At 44.9% G+C, this 22,201-nt stretch overlaps 1 protein-coding gene and 1 pseudogene across 8 annotated transcripts in view; both read left to right on the top strand.

The window, feature by feature from the left end:
* Window positions 1-22,201, top strand: part of LOC126092418 (sorbin and SH3 domain-containing protein 1) — a 1,056,812-nt gene that overhangs the window by 616,976 nt on the left and 417,635 nt on the right. The window lies entirely within an intron of this gene.
* Window positions 21,936-22,053, top strand: LOC126103915 (5S ribosomal RNA; annotated as a pseudogene).

The raw sequence follows: 22,201 nt of genomic DNA, 5'->3' as shown, positions 1-22,201 counted from the left end.
CCCGTGGGACTGGCGTCCGTGAACCTCACGCTATTTCATAGTCATGCGGTCTATTCAAAGTCGTCGTGACGGTTGTTGTAGGATAAACCAGCTACGGTAGACGAATATTGTGGTTTCACACTCACACACACACACACACACACACACACACACACACACACACACACACACACTACCCACATCGACATCTACATACATACTCCACAAACCACTACATCGTACGTGCCGGAGGTTACCCCGTATCACCACTAGTCATTTCCTTTCATGCTCCAACCGCAAATCGAGCAAGGGAAAAAAGACTGTCCGTATCCCCTAATTTCTCGACTCTTATCTTCGTGGTCATTACGCGAAATGTATGTTAGCGAAGTAGAATCGTCCAGCAGTCAATTTCAAATGGCTGTTCTCTAAATTTTCTAAATAGTGTTTCTACATCTACATCTACATCCATACTCCGCAAGCCACATGACGGTATGTGGCAGAGGGTACGTTGAGTACCTCTATCGGTTCTCCCTTCTCTTCTAGTCTCGTATTGTTCGTGGAAAGAAAGATTGTCGGTATGCCTCTGTGTGGACTCTAATCTCTCTGATTTTATCCTCATGGTCTCTTCGCGAGATATACGTAGGAGCGAGCAATATTCTGCTTGACTCCTCGGTGAAGGTATGTTCTCGAAACTTCAACAAAAGCCCGTACCGAGCTACTTAGCGTCTCTCCTGCAGAGTCTTCCACTGGAGTTTATCTATCACCTCCGTAACGCTTTCGCGATTACTGAATGATCCTGTAACGAAGCGCGCTGCTCTCCGTTGGATCTTCTCTATCTCTTCTATCAACCCTATCTGGTACGGATCCCACACCGGTGAGCAGTATTCCAGCAGTGGGCGAACAAGTATCCTGTAACCTACATCCTTTGTTTTCGGATTGCATTTCCTTAGGATTCTTCCAATGAATCTCAGTCTGGCATCTGCTTTACCGACAATTAATTTTATATGGTCATTCCATTTTAAATCACTCCTAATGCCTACTCCCAGAAAATTTATGGAATTAACTGCTTCCAGTTGCTGACCTGCTGTGTGGTAGTTAAATGATAAAGGACCTTTATTTCTATGTATTCGCAGCACATTACACTTGTCTACATTTAGATTGAATTGCCATTCCCTGCACCATGTGTCAATTCGTTGCAGATCCTCCTGCATTTCAGTACAATTTTCCATTGTTATAACCTCTCGATATACTACAGCATCATCCGCAAAAAGCCTTAATGAACTTCCGATGTTATTCACAAGGTCATTTACATATATTGTGAATAGCAACGGTTCTACGACACTCCTCTGCGGCTCGCCTGAAATCACTCTTACTTCGGAAGACTTCTCTCCAATGAGAATGACATGCAGCATTCTGTTACCTAGGAACTTTTCAATCCAATCACACAATTGGTCTGATAGTCCATATGCTCTTACTTTTTAAACGACTGTGGGGAACTGTATCGAACGCCTTGCGGAACTCAAGAAACACGGCATCTACCTGGGAACCAGTGTTCTTAAGAAGAACGTCCCTCCCCTCCAGGGAATCCAATTTGAGATCCCGAAGCATCTCCGTAACACTTACGTGTTTGTTCAGACCCACCGGTAACATATCTAGCAGCCCGCCTCTGAACTGCTTCGATGTCTTCCTTCAGTCCGCCGAGCGGTTCTAGGCGCTTCAGTCCGGAACCGCGCGACTGCTACGGTCGCAGGTTCGAATCCTGCCTCGGGCATGGATGTGTGTGATGTCCTTAGGTTAGTTAGGTTTAAGTAGTTCTAAGTTCTAGGGGACTGATGACCTCCGATGTTAAGTCCCATGGTCCTCTGAGCCATTTGAACCATTTTTTGAAAAATTGTACCGTAAAACAGAGGGATGTTGTAGTGAGAATAAAGAAAACCATACAGATTTACCATACAACGCTAGAAGACGCAATTTTCTCAACAAAAAGGTGAAATAGTAAAAAAAACAGCAAAACAAAATTATATCAAACATTGCTTCAACATTTCGTCGAGCTTACATAAAAGATATTTCTGTTGTTTTTGCATTTATCAAGAACAACAGAAAACTTTTGCCTTTGGTCATGATGATGAACTTTCCATCGAATAAAAAATACCAACATTAACTATATATATTTTTTAATTTTTGTGTCTGTGAACTGTACTTGCATGAAAAGAAATTGCTTTGGTTACATAAAAGTGCAGAAGTTACGCGATCAGCTAAGTTTTATTACTTATAAAATCCAATTTACTTTCTGTAAATATATAAAATACGAGATGGACTAACAATGAACCCTGTTCGATTCTAATTATGTGCGAAAAAAAGGTGCATCGACGGCTCCCAGTTTCTGCCTTACTCATCATTCATGTTTCTTTCCCTGCCAATGACGCCAATAACACCGGTAATACTACCATTTACTACGTCATTTGTGCAGTGTACCAATACTACAAAACGGTAATTTCGGTAGAGCGCAACTCTAGGTACTACAGAAGAATCTGACAACTACATAGGTAGATCGAATAATTAATGAGGAGGTACTGAATTGAATAGGATAAGAAGGAAATTTATGGCAAAACTTGACTAAAACGAGGCATCGTCGCGCGTGGTAGCCGCGCGGTCTGGGGCGCCTTGTCACGGTCCTTCCGGCTCCCCCCGTCGGAGGTTCGAGTCCTCCCTCGGGCATGGGTGTGTCTGTTGTACACTACGTAAGTTAAAGTTAGATTGAGTGGTGTGTAAGCTTACGGACGGATGACCTCTGCAGTTTGGTCCCATAAGACCTTACCACAAATTTCCAATTTGAGGCATCGGTTGATAGGAAACGTCCTGATGCATCATGGAATTGTTTATTTGGTAATGGAGGTAAGTAGGAAGGGGGGGGGGGGAGGAGGAGGGTTAAAAACTGTAGAGGGAGACCAAGGGATAAATACAGAGAATAGATTGAAATGGACGTCGGGCGCACTAGTTATGCAGATATGAAGAGGCTTGCACAGATGAGAGTAGCGTGAAGACCTGCATCAGAGACCACAACAACAACAGTAACAACAACACGTAAATGAATGAGGGCAAAATGGCAAGATGTTCTTTTGAGAAAGACTTGGCCAATTGCGGGCCAATTGCGTTCTTCATCCTCGTTCTCACCAGCTTTTCTACTGTCTCTAGTGGCCCCATCGTTGGCGGAACATCAAACACGAACCTTCCTTCCCTGTGGCCTCATTATTGGCCGAACATTAAACCCGAACCTTCCTTCTGTGCACTATTTTAGGCAGATTTGTGTACAGTGCCATCGTTCTTGGTTGCCATAACTAAGGACAGTTTCTGTACACTGCGGGCTCTCCCCTTCCTGTTGAGCGTCCCCCAAAATAAGCATGTTGCGAACCGACTCGCTACTTCTTCGGAGAGACGTTCGGTTAAAAATATTCCGCGCCTTAAATTAAATGCTTACGTCAGGACTCGCTGCAGGCGAAACAGCCTTGCGGCTGCCCTTTGCAGCAGCCGCCGCTCTTCCGGAAGATCCCGTTGGGCTTCGACGCGTCATCCATCCCGTAATCACTGTGGCACGGGGCGGTATAACACAGGAACGCATCCTCCCAGGGAAGTCTTATTTTGTTTTAAATATCAGTTCAGTCCGGATGTAAACAAATGGTCACCCACTGATTCGGCGTCGAACACGGTGCATGTCCACCGGGTGTTGTTATGTAGTGCTGCACATGAGCGGGAATCGATCGGCTTGTGCAGTTTACGTCACAACTCTAAAAAAGTCGAGTTTTGCTCCATCTTTCTATCGCCCCATAGTTTAGCGATTTTTTCTGGTACTATCTCCGCGAAGTGTGCTGTAATGCAAGGCGTTTGTAAGACACGGAAATGAACCAAAACCTGATCGAATCTAGATAGCGGATTAATGACCGTAGGTTTGTGCACCGACCAGCCCAAATGTCGTTTTTAGGCAGTTTCTCACGCTTGTTTAAGTGAAATCTGTGATCATCCCAAAATGCCGCTTCAGAGAATACGATAAACGAACAGTTAAAACAGGATAATACCCAGAACACAATCCATACGACTCAGATAGATGCCACCGCAAAGTTAAATAATAAAATAAAAACTGGTAAGTTCTGAAGATATTTTACCCCTTTCAAACGGGATTTACGCTAGAGAACAGAGGAAGAAAGACGGTGGTTTTAATAATAAAAATGTCAAACAAGGCTGCAATATCTTCTGGGCTGCAGATCACATACTACAACAGAAACAGATAAAAAAGAGATCACAATCACGATTCAGTCAAATTCTTGAACTTTCGCTCGACCCGCTATCTAGTGGCGTTTCTTACAAGGGAACCTCCCCATCGCACCCCCCTCAGATTTAGTTATAATCTGGCACAGTGGATAGGCTTTGAAAACTGAACACAGATCAGTCGAGAAAACAGGAAGAAGTTGTGTGGAACTATGAAAAAATAAGCAAAATATACAAACTGAGTAGTCCATGGGCAACATAGGCAACATCAAGGATAATGTAGACACAAGAGCGCCGTGGTCCCGTGGTTAGCGTGAGCAGTTGCGGAACAAGAGGTCCTTGGTTCAAGTCTTCCCTCTAGTAAAAAGTTTAAATTTTTATTTTCAGACAATTATCAGAGTTCAGGCACTCACACATAATCAATTTCGCTATCCAAAATTCCAGGACATGTTCAGATTTGCTTGGGCATATGCAGGATTTGACGGTCTACACACGGAAAAATTTGAAAACGTTAATAAAATATGTTTTGACAGTGCACAGAGAAAACTGTGCGACTGTGAAACTGTTGCATTCATTTGTTGCAGTGTATGTGACACACTCTTATGTTTTCATCACTTTTTTGGGACTGATTATCACATCCACAAGAAAACCTAAATCGGGCAAGGTAGAAGAATCTTTTTACCCATTCGCCAAGTGTACAAGTTAGGAGGGTCGACAACATACTCCTGTCGTGTGACGCACATGCCGTCACCAGTGTCGTATAGAATATATCAGACATATTTTCCTGGATCAAATGTTTTCGGTTTCCATTGGAGAGGCACGTCCTTTCGTCTACTAATCGCACGGTTTTGCGGTGCGGTCGCAAAACACAGACACTAAACTTATTACAGTGAACAGAGACGTCAATGAACGAACGGACAGGCCGGCCGAAGTGGCCGTGCGGTTAAAGGCGCTGTAGTTTGGAACCGCAAGACCGCTACGGTCGCAGGTTCGAATCCTGCCTCGGGCATGGATGTTTGTGATGTCCTTAGGTTAGTTAGGTTTAACTAGTTCTAAGTTCTAGGGGACTAATGACCTCAGAAGTTGAGTCCCATAGTGCTCAGAGCCATTTGAACCATTTGAACGAACGGACAGACCATAACTTTGCAAAAATAAAGTAAGTAAACTTTTCGCTCGAGGGTAGACTTGAACCAAGGACCTCTCGCTCCGCAGCTGCTCACGCTAACCACAGGACCACGGCACTCTTGTGCCCACGGTGTCCTTGATGTTGCCTATCTTGCGCATGGACTACTCAGTTTGTATATTTTGCTTATTTTTTCATAGTTCCACACAACTTCTTCCTGTTTTCTCGACTGATCTGTGTTCAGTTTATCAAGGCCTATCCACTGTGCCAAGTTATAACTAAATCTGAGGGGGGTGCGATGGGGAGGTTCCCTTGTCAGTAATATCTCCACGCCAGGTATTGACACTGTAATTTATTCTCGCGGTCGCATTGACACTCAGTTTAATGCGAATTACTTCGTTTATTAGGCACTTAATACTTGATTAAACCACTTCCTCTTTCACCTGAATGCTACCATCTTGTTTTCAAATGATTAAAAGCTGGGCCCTTTTTTAACTACGAGGTTTGGAACTTAAATAGTGGCAACTATTTATTCACAACCGATAGAAAAGAGTTACGTGTTTGCACCTGTTACTGTCCTTAAAAGCAGTCACCAGTGTTGTGTAGAACCCGTTGCCAGCGATGTGGAAGGCGTAGTATACCGTTAGCAGAGCCTGTTCTGTTGATGGTACGAATGGAGCGATCTGCTGCCTGTCGAATCTCTGGAACAACATTTCTTATTGGTGTAGCAATTTTAATGGCCAGTAGTGTATTTTCTCATGACGGCAATGACCACCTCGTCTTACAGGAGGATAACTGCATTAGCAGTTATTATGGGAAGAATTAAATGGATAGATGAAGTACGTAATGGAGAAGCTTTAAAAATAAACAGGCGAAGAAAGAAGCCCATGGAGGATCATTACCAGGAATAGTCAGCTTGGCGATGGAAATAGTAGAGGAGAAGAGTAGTGGGCAGAGGCCAAACGCAGAACGTGCAAAACAGTTTACAGTGGATGCGTGGTGTAGGAGCTACATAGACATGAAAAGGTATCAACAATATAGGAAAAGATGGAGGGCAACATCAAAGACTACACACATCTACGTCTGTATTCCGCAAGTCGCCTAACGGTGTGGGGCGGAGGTTTCTCCTCGTACCACTATCTGTCCTCCCTCTTCCCCCCTCCCCCCACCATTTACCATTCATGAGTGGTGCAAGTAAGGTGAATCCATATTACCTCTAATTTTCTCGTTGTGGTTACGTTTCGCGACCATTCCCGGAGTGTACGCTCTAGGAATTTTAACATTAATCCTCTCCTGATGCACCACACCTCTCTTGTAGCGTCTGCCTCGGGGGGGTTATTGAGCACCTCCGTACTGTTCTCGCCCCTACTAAACGAACCCTTGACGTAACGCGCCGCTCTTCATTGCATCTTGTCCACATTTTCTATTAATACAAAATGGAAAGGGTACCAAACTGATGAGATATATTCAGGAGTGAGTGGAGTGAGTTTTAAGTGAACCACTTGCTCCTTGAATGAATTAATTTTTTTCCAGTAAACCTCAACCTGGTATCTACTTTTCGTACCACTCTGTTTAGTGGTCGTTCCACGTTAGGTCACTTCCAGATATTTTACAGTCGTTACAGTGCTCAATTTCTAAAATTTTAGGAGCCAGAACGCACCTGTTCAATCACACAACCCCCTCCATCCCACCTTCCCCCACGCCCCCACCCCCCCACCCAAGCCATAAAAATCGCTAGTTCAGAAGTTCGAGAACTTGTGAGGAACTTATAACGAGAAATAATTTTTTTACAAAATACTGTTTTCAAAACATAACATCATATGACCAAAAGAACAAAACCACAACAGGTGCTACGGTCCGTGTCCATAGCAGTGTCACTTTGCTCCCTAGTTCTGCTCGATACATACCACTTCATGGTTTCGACTGGTGCCAACCGCAACGTTCAAACAATTGCATTGTAACTGTTCGTTGAACGTGTGTCCAGAATTAATCAATAAAGCATTAAGCGATGAATGACGATGAAGCTATTCCTGGTCTATTGGGGTCACGTACAACTCCGACTTTCTGGTGAGTTAGGGAAAATAAAATACGATGTGTCATGAGACACTGAGTTAGAAGTTTAGTAAACGCTATATATGAAATGTATCTTCTGCTTGCTGAACTGTATTACAACTAGACTGACTTAAGTTCAATTCATCACTACAGACAAGCAGAACATTTGAAAATGGACGTCCCTATAATACGTCCTCATGAAACATTAGTGTTGTTTGTCATTTGTACAATGGCCAACGGCCTTGCCGCAGTAGTAACACCGGTTCCCGGGAAGAAAAGCCCTGTCAGGCTTGGCTAGCACTTATGGGTCACTGTCCGGGAATACAGAGCACTGTTGGCAAGTGGGGTGTACTAAGCCCTTGTGAGGCCAACTGAGGAGCTACTTGACTGAGGAGTAGAGAACTAACAACGGCCGGAAGAGTGGTGTGCGTATCAGCATCCGGTGACGCCTGAGGTTGAGGGTGACATGGCGGCCGGTCGGTACCTTCAAGGCGTGTTCGGAAAGTGTTTGTTTGTATTTATACCATAGCATCTGATAGATGCACGGGCCTATTGTAAATTTTTGGTACCAACTTGTCCCAGTCAAAAAAATTCCATGCGAGATGCTGAAATTTCGAATTTATTTATCTTGAAATCAAATGTCGCTCGTTTCACCAATGGTCAACAGGTATTCCTACATTTTACTGAAATTTTCTGCTGTTACCACTTTCCTATAAACATTAGTGCCCTCTTTTACAAGTGACGATTTTGTCCCATAAAGAACGAGATCTGTTCGACAAGAAGTCTGAAACCAGTCATAAAACTGGTCCCTTATTAGTTAAGCTATAAAATTTATCATTTTTGTGCACTGCACCTTTACATCAAAATCTGTTCTACAACGGATCAACTTACCGCGCTCTGGATACCATGGACGAACAGAACGAGTCTACAAAATTTTGCGTTGATTCCTAAAGAGAACCTTTCTTGTAAAAGATGAAAATAAAAAATTAAACCTTGCAATTACAAAAGGGTGAGCAATTTTTAAAAACTGATGCGGTGATGACTGCCTGGTTTATTTGCCAAAAGCCAAATTTAAAAATAACTAAAACAAAATAATATAAAACAAACTACAAAAATTTTAAAAAAAGCTAAACAATTAAATCTAAGAGAATTTCCCGCGTCCGTGACCTAAACGTCGCTGAACGTTAAACTCCAGTCTTACGTCTTCCAATTCCGACATTCAAGCCAATGGTACATTTTCATATCTGTTCTTGTGTTCAGCCAATCATCTGCAGCTGTTTTGTGCTGGAAAGGACATGTCTCCCCCCGTTATGAACATTTACGTGCAGTGTGAACTGTCCAGTCGTTTTACTGCCTGTTCCACAGAGGTGTTATTTTTCTTTGTGCGATTTACTGCAATAGAAAACAAGTGCTCATTTCCCCTGATGTGACGTTCCTTTAGAGTACCGCCCTATAGAGTCAGGCCAGCGACAGAAGCACGCCATAAAATCACCAGACCTACGGTCTCGCCCGTAGCTTACCGCTATTTCTGTTGTCACGAAAAGAAATTTACCGACTTGCTTCGTACAGCGCAGCGCTTTAATAAAATGTCCTGATAGCGGAAAAATAAGAAGCGTCTCGTTTTGTCAGCGGAGTGGAGATTCTTGCAATCACAGTAAATTCGTGGACGTAACTGGCATGTACCGTAGATAAAAATTCACTGTAATTTTTAGGATACAACCGCGTAAATCGTGCACTACCAACACAAGTGTTACGAAAATGTATGTGGGGTTCACTTTTATAACACTGTCGGATATGTAATCGTTGCTCTCTTCCGTTCGACAGTCCGTTAGATCGTATAATAAAGAAAGAACTACTGAGAATTAACAACATTCTACATCTACATCTACATCTACATCTATACTCCGCGAGCCACCTTACGGTGTGTGGCGGAGGGTACTTATTGTACCACTATCTGATCCCCCCTTCCCTGTTCCATTCACGAATTGTGCGTGGGAAGAACGACTGCTTGTAAGTCTCCGTATTTGCTCTAATTTCTCGGATCTTTTCGTTGTGATCATTACGCGAGATATATGTGGGCGGTAGTAATATGTTGCCCATCTCTTCCCGGAATGTGCTCTCTCGTAATTTCGATAATAAACCTCTCCGTATTGCGTAACGCCTTTCTTGAAGTGTCCGCCACTGGAGCTTGTTCAGCATCTCCGTAACGCTCTCGCGCTGACTAAATGTCCCCATGACGAATCGCGCTGCTTTTCGCTGGATCATGTCTATCTCTTCTATTAATCCAACCTGGTAAGGGTCCCATACTGATGAGCAATACTCAAGAATCGGACGAACAAGCGTTTTGTAAGCTACTTCTTTCGTCGATGAGTCACATTTTCTTAGAATTCTTCCTATGAATCTCAACCTGGCGCCTGCTTTTCCCACTATTTGTTTTATGTGATCATTCCACTTCAGATCGCTCCGGGTAGTAACTCCTAAGTATTTTACGGTCGTTGCCGCTTCCAATGATTTACCACCTATGGCATAATCGTACTGGAATGGATTTCTGCCCCTATGTATGCGCATTATATTACATTTATCTACGTTTAGGGAAAGCTGCCAGCTGTCGCACCATGCATTAATCCTCTGCAGGTCTTCCTGGAGTACGTACGAGTCTTCTGATGTTGCTACTTTCTTGTAGACAACCGTGTCATCTGCAAATAGCCTCACGGAGCTACCGATGTTGTCAACTAAGTCATTTATGTATATTGTAAACAATAAAGGTCCTATCACGCTTCCTTGCGGTACTCCCGAAATTACCTCTACATCTGCAGATTTTGAACCGTTAAGAATGACATGTTGTGTTCTTTCTTCTAGGAAATCCTGAATCCAATCACAAACCTGGTCCGATATTCCGTAAGCTCGTATTTTTTTCTCTAAACGTAAGTGCGGAACCGTATCAAATGCCTTCCTGAAGTCCAGGAATACGGCATCAATCTGCTCGCCAGTGTCTACAGCACTGTGAATTTCTTGGGCAAATAGGGCGAGCTGAGTTTCACATGATCTCTGTTTGCGGAATCCATGTTGGTTATGATGAAGGAGATTTGTATTATCTAAGAACGTCATAATACGAGAACACAAAACATGTTCCATTATTCTACAACAGATTGACGTAAGCGAAATAGGCCTATAATTATTCGCATCTGATTTATGACCCTTCTTGAAAATGGGAACGACCTGCGCTTTCTTCCAGTCGCTAGGTACTTTACGTTCTTCCAGCGATCTACGATAAATTGCTGATAGAATGGGGGCAAGTTCTTTAGCATAATCACTGTAGAATCTTAAGGGTATCTCGTCTGGTCCGGATGCTTTTCCGCTATAAGTGATAGCAGTTGTTTTTCAATTCCGATATCGTTTATTTCAATATTTTCCATTTTGGCGTCCGTGCGACGGCTGAAGTCAGGGACCGTGTTACGATTTTCCGCAGTGAAACAGTTTCGGAACACTGAATTCAGTATTTCTGCCTTTCTTCGGTCGTCCTCTGTTTCGGTGCCATCGTGGTCAACGAGTGACTGAATAGGGGATTTAGATCCGCTTACCGATTTTACATATGACCAAAACTTTTTAGGGTTCTTGTTTAGATTGTTTGCCAATGTTTTATGTTCGAATTCGTTGAATGCTTCTCTCATTGCTCTCTTTACGCTCTTTTTCGCTTCGTTCAGCTTTTCCTTATCAGCTATGATTCGACTACTCTTAAACCTATGATGAAGCTTTCTTTGTTTCCGTAGTACCTTTCGTACATGATTGTTATACCACGGTGGATCTTTCCCCTCGCTTTGGACCTTAGTCGGTACGAACTTATCTAAGGCGTACTGGACGAAGTTTCTGAATTTTTTCCATTTTTGTTCCACATCCTCTTCCTCAGAAATGAACGTTTGATGGTGGTCACTCAGATATTCTGCGATTTGTGCCCTATCACTCTTGTTAAGCAAATATATTTTCCTTCCTTTCTTGGCATTTCTTATTACACTTGTAGTCATTGATGCAACCACTGACTTATGATCACTGATACCCTCTTCTACATTCACGGAGTCGAAAAGTTCCGGTCTATTTGTTGCTATGAGGTCTAAAACGTTAGCTTCACGAGTTGGTTCTCTAACTATCTGCTCGAAGTAATTCTCGGACAAGGCAGTCAGGATAATGTCACAAGAGTCTCTGTCCCTGGCTCCAGTTCTGATTGTGTGACTATCCCATTCTATACCTGGTAGATTGAAGTCTCCCCCTATTACAATAGTATGATCACGAAACTTCTTCACGACGTTCTGCAGGTTCTCTCTGAGGCGCTCAACTACTACGGTTGCTGATGCAGGTGGTCTATAGAAGCATCCGACTATCATATCCGACCCACCTTTGATACTTAGCTTAACCCAGATTATTTCACATTCGCATTCGCTAATAACTTCACTGGATATTATTGAATTCTTTACTGCTATAAATACTCCTCCACCATTGGCGTTTATCCTATCCTTGCGGTATATATTCCATTCTGTATCTAGGATTTCGTTACTGTTCACTTCCGGTTTTAACCAACTTTCCGTTCCTAATACTATATGCGCACTATTTCCTTCAATAAGAGATACTAATTCAGGAACCTTGCCCTGGATACTCCTGCAGTTTACCAATATTACGTTAACTTTTCCTGTTTTTGGTCTCTGAGGACGGACGTTCTTTATCAACGATGATAATGTCCTCTCTGGTAAGCCGTCAGGTATTTTATCGTTTCGCCCAAGGGGGGGTCCCTCTAACCTAAAAAAACCCCGTGTGCACGCCACACGTACTCTGCTACCCTAGTAGCTTCTTCCGGTGTGTAGTGCACGCCTGACCTGTCTAGGGGGGCCCTACAGTTCTCCACCCAATAACGGAGGTCGATGAATTTGCAACCATTATAGTCGCAGAGTCGTCTGAGCCTCTGGTTTAGACCCTCCACACGGCTCCAAACCAGATGACCGCGATCGACTCTGGGCACTATGCTGCAGATATTAAGCTCAGCTTGCACTCCGCGTGCGATGCTGGTTGTCTTCACCAAATCAGCCAGCCGCCGGAAGGAACCAAGGATGGCCTCAGAACCCAAGCGGCAGGCGTCATTCGTTCCGACATGTGCTACTATCTGCAGCCGGTCACACCCAGTGCGTTCAATAGCTGCCGGAAGGGCCTCCTCCACATTACGGACGAGACCCCCCGGCAAGCACACCGAGTGCACACTGGCATTCTTCCCCGACCTACCCGCTATTTTCCTGAGGGGCTCCATAACCCGCCTAACGTTGGAGCTCCCTATAACTAATAGGCCCGCCCTCTGTGACTGTCGGGACCTTGCCGGAGAATCGGCCACTGGCCCAACAGGCGAGGCATCCTGTGGTGGCTCGGAAACGATGTCATCACCACTAGGAAGCACCCCGTACCTGTTGGAAAGGGGTAAGGCAGCTGCCACGCGGCCAGATCCCACCTTCGCCTTTCGGCCAGGCACGCGCGAGCCCACCACTGTCCGCCATTCACCCTGGAGTGATGGCTGACCGGTAAGATGCTCACTGCCGGAAGACGCAGCGACATCAGGGGTTCCATGTGATTCCAAGGCCACCGAAGTAGGCATAGGTCTCACCACAGTTGCCCCAACGCCACTACGAGCCGACGCCTGCGCCTCGAGCTCGATGAGCCTAACAGACAAAGCCTCCACCTGCCCCCGAAGAGTGGCCAATTCTCCTTGCGTCCGCTCACAACAACCACAGTCCCTACACATGACTATGTTTACCCTACCCTATACGGTGACAAATTCCCAAGATAATCTTCTGATGAGCTACTCTGATAATCAAGAAACACTCACTGAAATACGAGACGCGAAAACTACGCTAGGTTTTCCCAGAAAAACTATTTAAAAGCTAAGCGCAGCAAATAAGTACAAAAACGCTTTATACAAACAGTACTCGCTGCTGCTGGTGCTCTCGCTCTGGCTGTCACAAGACAACTGCTGATTCAAGTGACTAGTGGCTAACGGCCGCGAAACAAACAAAGACGGTTTTAGGGCGCTTTCTGTTCTAAACGATCAAAAAAACACTAAGAAATCTAACACGAAAACTACGTAAAGTTTTATCAAGAACTGTTAGTTACTATGCAGAGCAGATAAACACAAATAGAATCCCTTCCTTAGTGGAAGGTCGTAAACAAAATGCAAAATAAACGCTTTATACAAACAGTACTCGCTGCTGCTGGTGCTCTCGCTCTGGCTGTCACAAGACAACTTTTATTTGTTTTTCATACGATGAAAATAAATAAATACATACATACATACAACACTTATGGAAAAATGTGCACTATCACAATCTCATACAGTCTTAGATTTCTAGGTCAAGTTCGTCGATCCATTTGATCGCTTCAACCGATGCGTGGTGAATGTCCATTGTCGTTCCTTTATACGCACGAAGAAGATACCAACGAAACGATACATTGCGTGTAAAGAGGCACCACATTTACAGTTTGCAGGACTAGGTCATTCTTACCTGTGCATTGGGTAACGATATCTGAGTTGTTCGTTTCGATAGCCGGCTGAAGTGGCCGTGCGGTTAAAGGCGCTGCAGTCTGGAACCGCAAGACCGCTACGGTCGCAGGCTCGAATCCTGCCTCGGGCATGGATGTTTGTGATGTCCTTAGGTTAGTTAGGTTTAACTAGTTCTTAGTTCTAGGGGACTAATGACCTCAGCAGTTGAGTCCCATAGTGCTCAGAGCCATTTGTTCGTTTCGAATGCGGTTCCTGAGCCTCAAATGAAGTCTGGTGAGGGTGAATCCTTATATCCGCATGGAAGTGTTCTCAACTAGATGTTTCTTGAATACTGATAATAGCTTCCACTGGATTTTCCATTAGTAGATACAGTGAAAGAAGACCCAATAAGTTGGTTTAGTGTAAGCCACAACGGGTTTCCTTTATTTCAAGCGCTGGGGTTCCGCTTGTGCAATATCTCTTCAACGGGTAGCTGAGGATTCTACTGAGTGTTGTTCCAGCCTTTCAGGAGAGCTTCTGATCTTCTTAGAGCTGAATGTGGGATGTTGCCGAGAGCTGGAATCTACAGGGTATCTGTACTCCGAATACAGCCCGTAATTATTCGCTTTGATTGATTGAGTTGTATAACTACACTACTGGCCATTAAAATTGCTACACCACGAAGATGACGTGCTACAGACGCGAAATTTAACCGATGGGAAGAAGATGCTGTGATATGCAAATGATTAACTTTTCAGAGTATTCACACAAGGTTGGCGCCGGTGGCGACACCTACAACGTGCTGACATGAGGAAAGTTTCCAACCGATTTCTCATACACAAACAGCAGTTGACCGGCGTTGTCTGGTGAAACGTAGTTGTGATGGCAAGTGTAAGGAGGAGAAATGCGTACCATCCCGTTTCCGACGTTAATAAAGGTCGGATTGTAGTCTGTCGCGATTGCCGTTTATCGTATCGCGACATTGCTGCTCGCGTTGGTCGAGATCCAAAGACTGTTAGCAGAATATGTAATCGGTGGGTACAGGAGGGTAATACGGAACGCCGTGCTGGATCCCAACGGCCTCGTATCACTAGCGGTCGAGATGACATGCATCTTATCCGCATGGCAGTAACGGATCGTGCAGCCACGTCTCGATCCCTGAGTCCACAGATAGGGACGTTTGCAAGACAACAACCAGGTGTACGAACAGTTGGACGACGTTTGCAGCAGCATGGACTATCAGCTCGGAGATTGTGGCTGCGGTTACCCTTGACGCTGCATGACAGACAGGAGCGCCTGTGATGGTGTACTCAACGACGAACCTAGGTGCACGAATGGCAAAACGTCATTTTTTCGGATGAATCCAGGTTCTGTTTACAGCATCATGATGGTCTCATCCGTGTTTGGCGACATCGCGGTGAACGCACTTTGGAAGCGTGTATTCGTCATCGCCATACTGGCGTATCTCCCGGCGTGATGGTATGGAGTGCCATTGGTTACACGTCTCGGTCACCTCTTATTCGCATTGACGGCACTTTGAACAGAGGACGTTACATTTCAGATGTGTTACGACCCGTGGCTCTACCCTTCATTCGATCCCTGCGAAACCCTACAATTCAGCAAGATAATGCACGACCGCATGTTCCAGGTCCTGTACGGGCCTTCTGGATACAGAAAATGTTCGACTGCTGCCCTGGCCAGCACATTTTCCAGATCTCTCACCAACTGAAAACGTCTGGTCAATGACAGCCGAGAAACTAGCGCGTCACAATACGCCAGACACTATTCTTGATGAACTGTGGTATCGTGTTGATCGTTAGCCGGCCGGTGTGGCCGTGCGGTTAAAGGCGCTTCAGTCTGGAACCGCGTGACCGCTACGGTCGCAGGTTCGAATCCTGCCTCGGGCATGGATGTGTGTGATGTCCTTAGGTTAGTTAGGTTTAATTAGTTCTAAGTTCTAGGGGACTGATTACCACAGCAGTTAAGTCGCATAGTGCTCAGAGCCATTTGAACCATTTGAAAATCGTTCAAATGGCTCTGAGCACTATGGGACTTAACTGCTGTGGTAATCAGTCCCCTAGAACTTAGAACTACCTAAACCTAACTAACCTAAGGACATCACACACATCCATACCCGAGGCAGGATTCGAACCTGCGACCGTAGCGGTCTCGCCGCTCCAGACTGTAGCGCCTAGAATCGCTCGGCCACTTCGGCCGTCTATCGTGATGAATCTGCATGGGCAGCTGTACCTGTACACGCCATCCAAGCTCTGTTTGACTCAATGCCCAGGAGTATCAAGGCCGTTATTAGGGCCAGAGGTGGTTGTTCTGGTTACTGATTTGTCAGGATCTGTACACCCAAATTGCGTTAAAATGTAATCACATGTCAGTTCTAGTATAATATATTTGTCCAATGAATACCCGTTTATCGTCTGCATTTCTTCTAGGTGTAGCAATTTTAATGGACAGTAGTGTATCTTCTTAGTGGGAACACATTGATCCGAATAGCAGTATGCAGCGGCAGAGTATGATACGGCTCATCTTAGAAGATGAGCATTAGCTCCCTGTGAGGTAACAGCAAGTGTGTGAAGAACGTTACCTCTATTAATGGGTCGAGCGGAGGATCTTTTCTATACAGATTGTGTTTATTTTTAAACACTTTGTTTCTTAATTTAGCAATTAGCTGTTTCCTTCTCTGGGCATTTCGAACCGAAGTCGAAATAAAAATCTTTGCTTGTTCCACATATCCGTCTAGGGGAAGTATGGTGCAAATGTGTCCTTCACGAAAGCTTCGCACTCACATAGTAAGAACAGGAACAACTCAGACCTGAAGTCCATACGCGGAAAGGATACAGATGCAATCCTAATGCGGGTTTTGTCACTGTACCAGCAAACAAGAGATTAAACACGTTAACGTATGTGTTGAAATGGGAGCACAGATGACGTGGCCAGAGTCTTACAATAAAATTTAAAAAATTCTTTAGTGTGCTTTTAAGCCTTGCAGAAAAAACTGCATTGTCATTTTATGAATGAATTTGACTCACACAGATTTGGATGAAATTTCACGCAGATGTTTGTCGTTGTAAACAAAATCAACTCATGAAATTTGCTGGCAGATTAATACTGTGTGCCAGACCGGGAAACAACTCGGAACCTTGCCTTTCGCCGCCAATCGTGTTACCGACCGAGTTACCCGGGCACGCCCTCACTGATTCACTTCCGCCAGCACCTCATCTCCTACCTTTCAAACTTAACAGGCCTCTCTCACACCTTGCGAGAGTAACGCTCTTGGAAGAAATGTTATTGCTGGCGAATGGCTTAGCCACAGCCTACCACTCACGGTTTGAAGGGAAGCGGCACGTCAACTAGACTTATTACACCATAAACGGTAAAAGTGATTCAACATAGCAGGCCGGACTGGCCGAGCGGTTCTAGGCGCTACAGTCTGGATCAACGCGACCGCTACGGTCGCAGGTTCGAATCCTGCCTTGGGCACGGATGTGTGTGATGTCCTTAGGATAGTTAGGTTTAAGTAGTTCTAAGTTCTAGGGGACTGATGACCTCAAAAGTTAAGTCCCATAGTGCTCAGAGCCATTTGATTCAACATACACTATGTCATCAAAAGTATCCGGACACCCCTAAAAAAATACGTTTTTCATATTAGGTGCATTGTGCTGCCACATACTACCAGGTACTGTATATCAGCGACCTCAGTAGTCATTAGACATCGTGAGAGAGTGGAACGGGGCGCTCCGCAGAACTCACGGACATCGAACGCGGTCGGGTGACTGAGTGTCACTTGTGTCATACGCCTGTGCGCGACATTTCCACACTCCTAAACATCCCTATTTCCACTGTTTCCGATGTGATGTTGGAGTGCGTACAGACCGATCTCCTCTGTTGACTGACAGAGACCGCCGACAATTAAAGAAGTTCGTAAAGTGTAATAGACAGACATCTATCCAGACCATCACACAGGAATTTTAATCTGCATCATAATCCACTGCAATTACTATGACAGTTAGGCGGGAGGTGAGAAAACTTGGATTTAATGATCGAGCGTCTGCTCATATGCCAGACATCACGCCAGTAAACGCCAAACGACGGCTCACTTGGTGTAAAGAACGTAAACATTGGACGTTTGAACAGTGGAAAAACGTTGTGTGGAATGACGAATCACGATACACAATGTTCCAATCCGATGGCAGGGTGTGGGTATGGCGAATACCCGGGGAACGTCATCTGCAGGGTGTATAGTGCCAACAGTAAAATTCGGAGGCGGTGGTGTTATGGTATGGTCGTGTTTTTCATGGAGGGGGCTTGCACCCCCTGTTGTTTTGCTTGGTACTATCACAGCACAGGCCTACATTGCTGTTTTAAGCACCTTCTTGCTTCCTACTGTTGAAGACCAATTCGGGGATGGCGATTGCATCTTTCAACACGATCGAGCACCTGTTCATAATGAACGGCCTGTGGCGGAGTGGTTACACGACAATAACACCCCTGTAATGGACTGGCCTGCACAGAGTTCTGACCTGAATCCTACAGAACACCATTGGGATGTTTTGGAAGGCCGACTTCGCGCCAGGCCTCACCGACCGACATCGATACCTCTCCTGAGTGCAGCACTCCGTGAAGAATGGTCTGCCATTCCCCAAGCAACCTTCCAGCATCTGACTGAACGTATACCTGCGAGAGTGGAAGCTGTCATGAAGGGTCAACACCATACTGAATTCCATCATTAGCGATGGAGGGCGCCACGAACTTGTAAGTCATTTTTAGCCAGGTGTCCGGATACTTTTGATTACATAGTGTAGCTGGCATCGATTTCTTATATCCTCTATGAGGTGTATAATCATGATTACCCGGTATGAACGTGATGCCATGGAATCATGGAGCGGCCTGAAGAGTGTTCAATGGAACACCGAAGTCGATTGAAATAAAAATAAGATTTCAAAACACATATGAAGGTGTCTTCCCTACTACTATAAAGATATACTAACAGATGTCGTACCAGGTGGCACCATGTCGTCAGAACGTGGATGTACAGAGACAACTGTACTTGTTTTGAAATTGGAGTCTCATTGAATTTTCTAAATGGCAACATGTTCGCCGTCAACTACGCGATTTGTTCTTATTTTCAAGTGGGTAATATGCAATTGTCAATGTGATATGCGATACGATACGCAATGCGGCTCGCGATACGATGCAGAACCAACGCATTTGGTGCAGCACGTAGAAACTCTGGGACGACAGCGATACAACACCGATATGATTGTCGCTTCTCCCGGCGCAATACGGATTGCCGATTGCTCCACGTAACTGTATCATACGATGCACATGGAGGGAAATTTTAAGTAATTAAAAAATATGTTTTATGTAGATGAAACAATTCTGCATGCGTCTTTGTAGTTAGTTTTTCAATAAAGCTTTTACTCTTCGTTTAAAAAAGTTAAAAACGGCTTTTTTTAAGGTTTGTGCGGTCTCCATTATGCAGACTTTCTCATTCAGTTTTATGGGAAGTATTACGTAAAAAAATTGAATTTTTGCGTCTTATAATCTGATATCACATCTTGATAATGAACTGGTTTTCTTTTCTATTTTGCCAAGTGTTATTGTGCTACTTCGAAATTAAGTAAGACGCAGCGCATGTTTTCGAAAATTTTTCAATATGTTCAAATTGAAACCTCCCCTTAGAAAAATTAATGAATTACTGTGCTGATAAACCTCTACGTTATTTGATTTTCAAACGGCTGAGCAAAACTGAACGTACTCAGACATTACTCTCTTTCCTTATTCTGATCAACACTAAACTGACACACAATATTTTTAGCGCAACTAAATCTGACTTTCAAAAATCCCTACAAAAGAATGGCCCTGACTAACAATAACCTATACCTTTCATGAATCACTTACCTCACAAGACTCTTCGTTGCTCGAACTACTGCAATACAGCGAGCGCCAATACTGCCAGCGAAATAAAAGATTGTAACTACTGAACGCACTAACTACTGATAGGCATAGTCAGCAAATGAAAGATTTTGATAGAGAACAAACAATGTATTTACCTTAATAATGTTCAAAAGTCATAATATATATATCAGTTCATGATATCCAGTATTACAAATTTACTCTTTCTGGCGGACACACGTCCAGATCGTCCGTTCTTAAAATTCTGCCATCTCTCTCCCCACATCCACCACTGCTGGCGACTCACCTCCAACTGCTTAACGCTACGCGCTGTTCACATACAGCTGCCGAACACTGCAATATCGAATATTCCATCAATGCTAACCAGCCACAGACTGCACACAGCACAGCCAGTGATTCTCATAGAGAGCGCTACGTGACGTTACCAACATAAAAACCTAAACCGCCTACTTACAAAATGTGTGTGAATTCCTAAGGGACCAAACTGCCTAGGTCTTCGGTTTCTAGACTTACACACTACTTAAACTAACTCATGCTAAGAACAACACACACACACACACACACACACACACACACACCAATGCCTCAGGGAAGACTCGAACCTCCGGCGAGAGGGGCCCCGCAGTCCGTGACATGACGCCTCAAACCACGCTGCCACTCCGCTCGGCCAAAGTTTTCAGTGAAACATGTAGTCGATGGACAGTTTACATTTGGTTCAATTTAGGTCATACATTGCTGCATACGAAATGTACCTTACGTATCGCAATGGTTTTTAACGCTGGAGGTAGAGCGATTCATCTTTCCAGCATCCAGTAAATATGTGATATATATTTGGAGATTATCGGCGACATGACCGGCAGCGACACAACAGAAGTGAGGCTATTGCTATCTCCTTCGACTTGTCGCTTATCGTATCATTCGTGTGGGAACGCGATTGTCGCACGGAGAAGCGTCGCGTCGCGCGAGCTTTAAGGCAACGTCGCCTCAGCTAGAACTGCGCCTAAAAGAAAAACAAAGGATGTGACCCTATATATCTGATGTCAGCATTCGCCACATACTCCTCTGACATGTAACAGATGGAAATAAATTTCGTGAAACGTGATTAGTGGTTTCTATATATGTCATTAACTTAGAACATACTAGTCAGAAAGAGGCAGGAACCACTTTCGACGTATTTCCAACATTTAAAAAATGCAAGCTGTGTTTAACATTTCACTTTGTCAAAATTTATTACCACATAACTTTTTTTGTTTTGCGATATTTCTCTTTCTTGGGAACCACGCATTTTGTGCCCGACTGCTGAAGGGAAAGTTGGTGTGGAAGCAAAAACAGTAAAACGAGGAAAGTGTGTACGCTGCGTTGCACCGTATCCGCCGGCAGTCTGCGCTCGGCGCCCCTAGTTTGCGCGGTGGCCTAGTTCCGCGCAGATATTGTGCAGGCGCCATCCGCCAGTTTATTTCAGCGCTCGCGGCGCTTCTCGGGAACTGCCCGCGGCTGTTTACGCGCACCGCCGAGGAAACACGCGCTAACTTACCGGCCGAGTCTGAGAAAGTCCGGTGGCGGGTCGGCAACTGAGTTACACGCCGCATTCGCCGGCCGCCGCCGGCGTAATCGATGAGCTATGGTGGGTGTGTCCGGCCTCGCCGTGGACGCAAACCTGCCTGCCTTCCTGGCGAAGGTCAGGCGCAAAGTAGAGCAGAAGACCGAGCGCTTTTGTGGCTCACACTTCGGGGGGGGGGGGGGGGGGGGTGTATGCCGTCGAAGCTCTACCTGCTGTGACGTAACTGGAAAGACATGGTGGTCGCAGGTTCGATTCCTGTCTCGGGCATGGATGTGTCTGATGTCCTTAGGTTAGTTAGGTTAAAGTAGTTCTAAGTTCTAGGGGATTGATGACCTCAGATGTTAAGTCCCATAGTGCTCAGCGCCATTTTTTGGAAAACATGGCGGTAAATTGGCCTAGCTGCCCTACTAAATTACTACCTACACTATTTGGTCTTAAGTATTCAACAACTATTAGTAGAGATTAATTTGGAGCATGTCCACCCTTTGCCTTTATGATTGAACTGCACAGGGGATGCCAACGGCCTTGCCGCAGTGGTAACGCCGGTTCCCGTCAGATCATCGAAGTTAAGCGCTGTCGGGCTGGGCTAGCACTTGGGTGGGTGACCATCCGGTCTGCCGAGCGCTGTTGGCAAGTGGGGTTCACTCAGCCCTTGTGAGGCGAACTGAGGAGCTACTTGATTGAGAAGTAGCGGCTACGGATGACACGGTGGCCGGTCGGTACCGTTGGGCCTTCCAAACCCTCTTCGGATGCAGAGACAGTACTGGGGATACCTTCCATG

The sequence above is a fragment of the Schistocerca cancellata genome, chromosome 1, assembly GCF_023864275.1.
Source record: "Schistocerca cancellata isolate TAMUIC-IGC-003103 chromosome 1, iqSchCanc2.1, whole genome shotgun sequence".
NCBI lineage: Eukaryota > Metazoa > Arthropoda > Insecta > Orthoptera > Acrididae > Schistocerca > Schistocerca cancellata.
The sequence above is the reverse complement of the archived record's forward strand: the minus strand, read 5'-3'. Positions and strand labels throughout refer to the sequence as shown.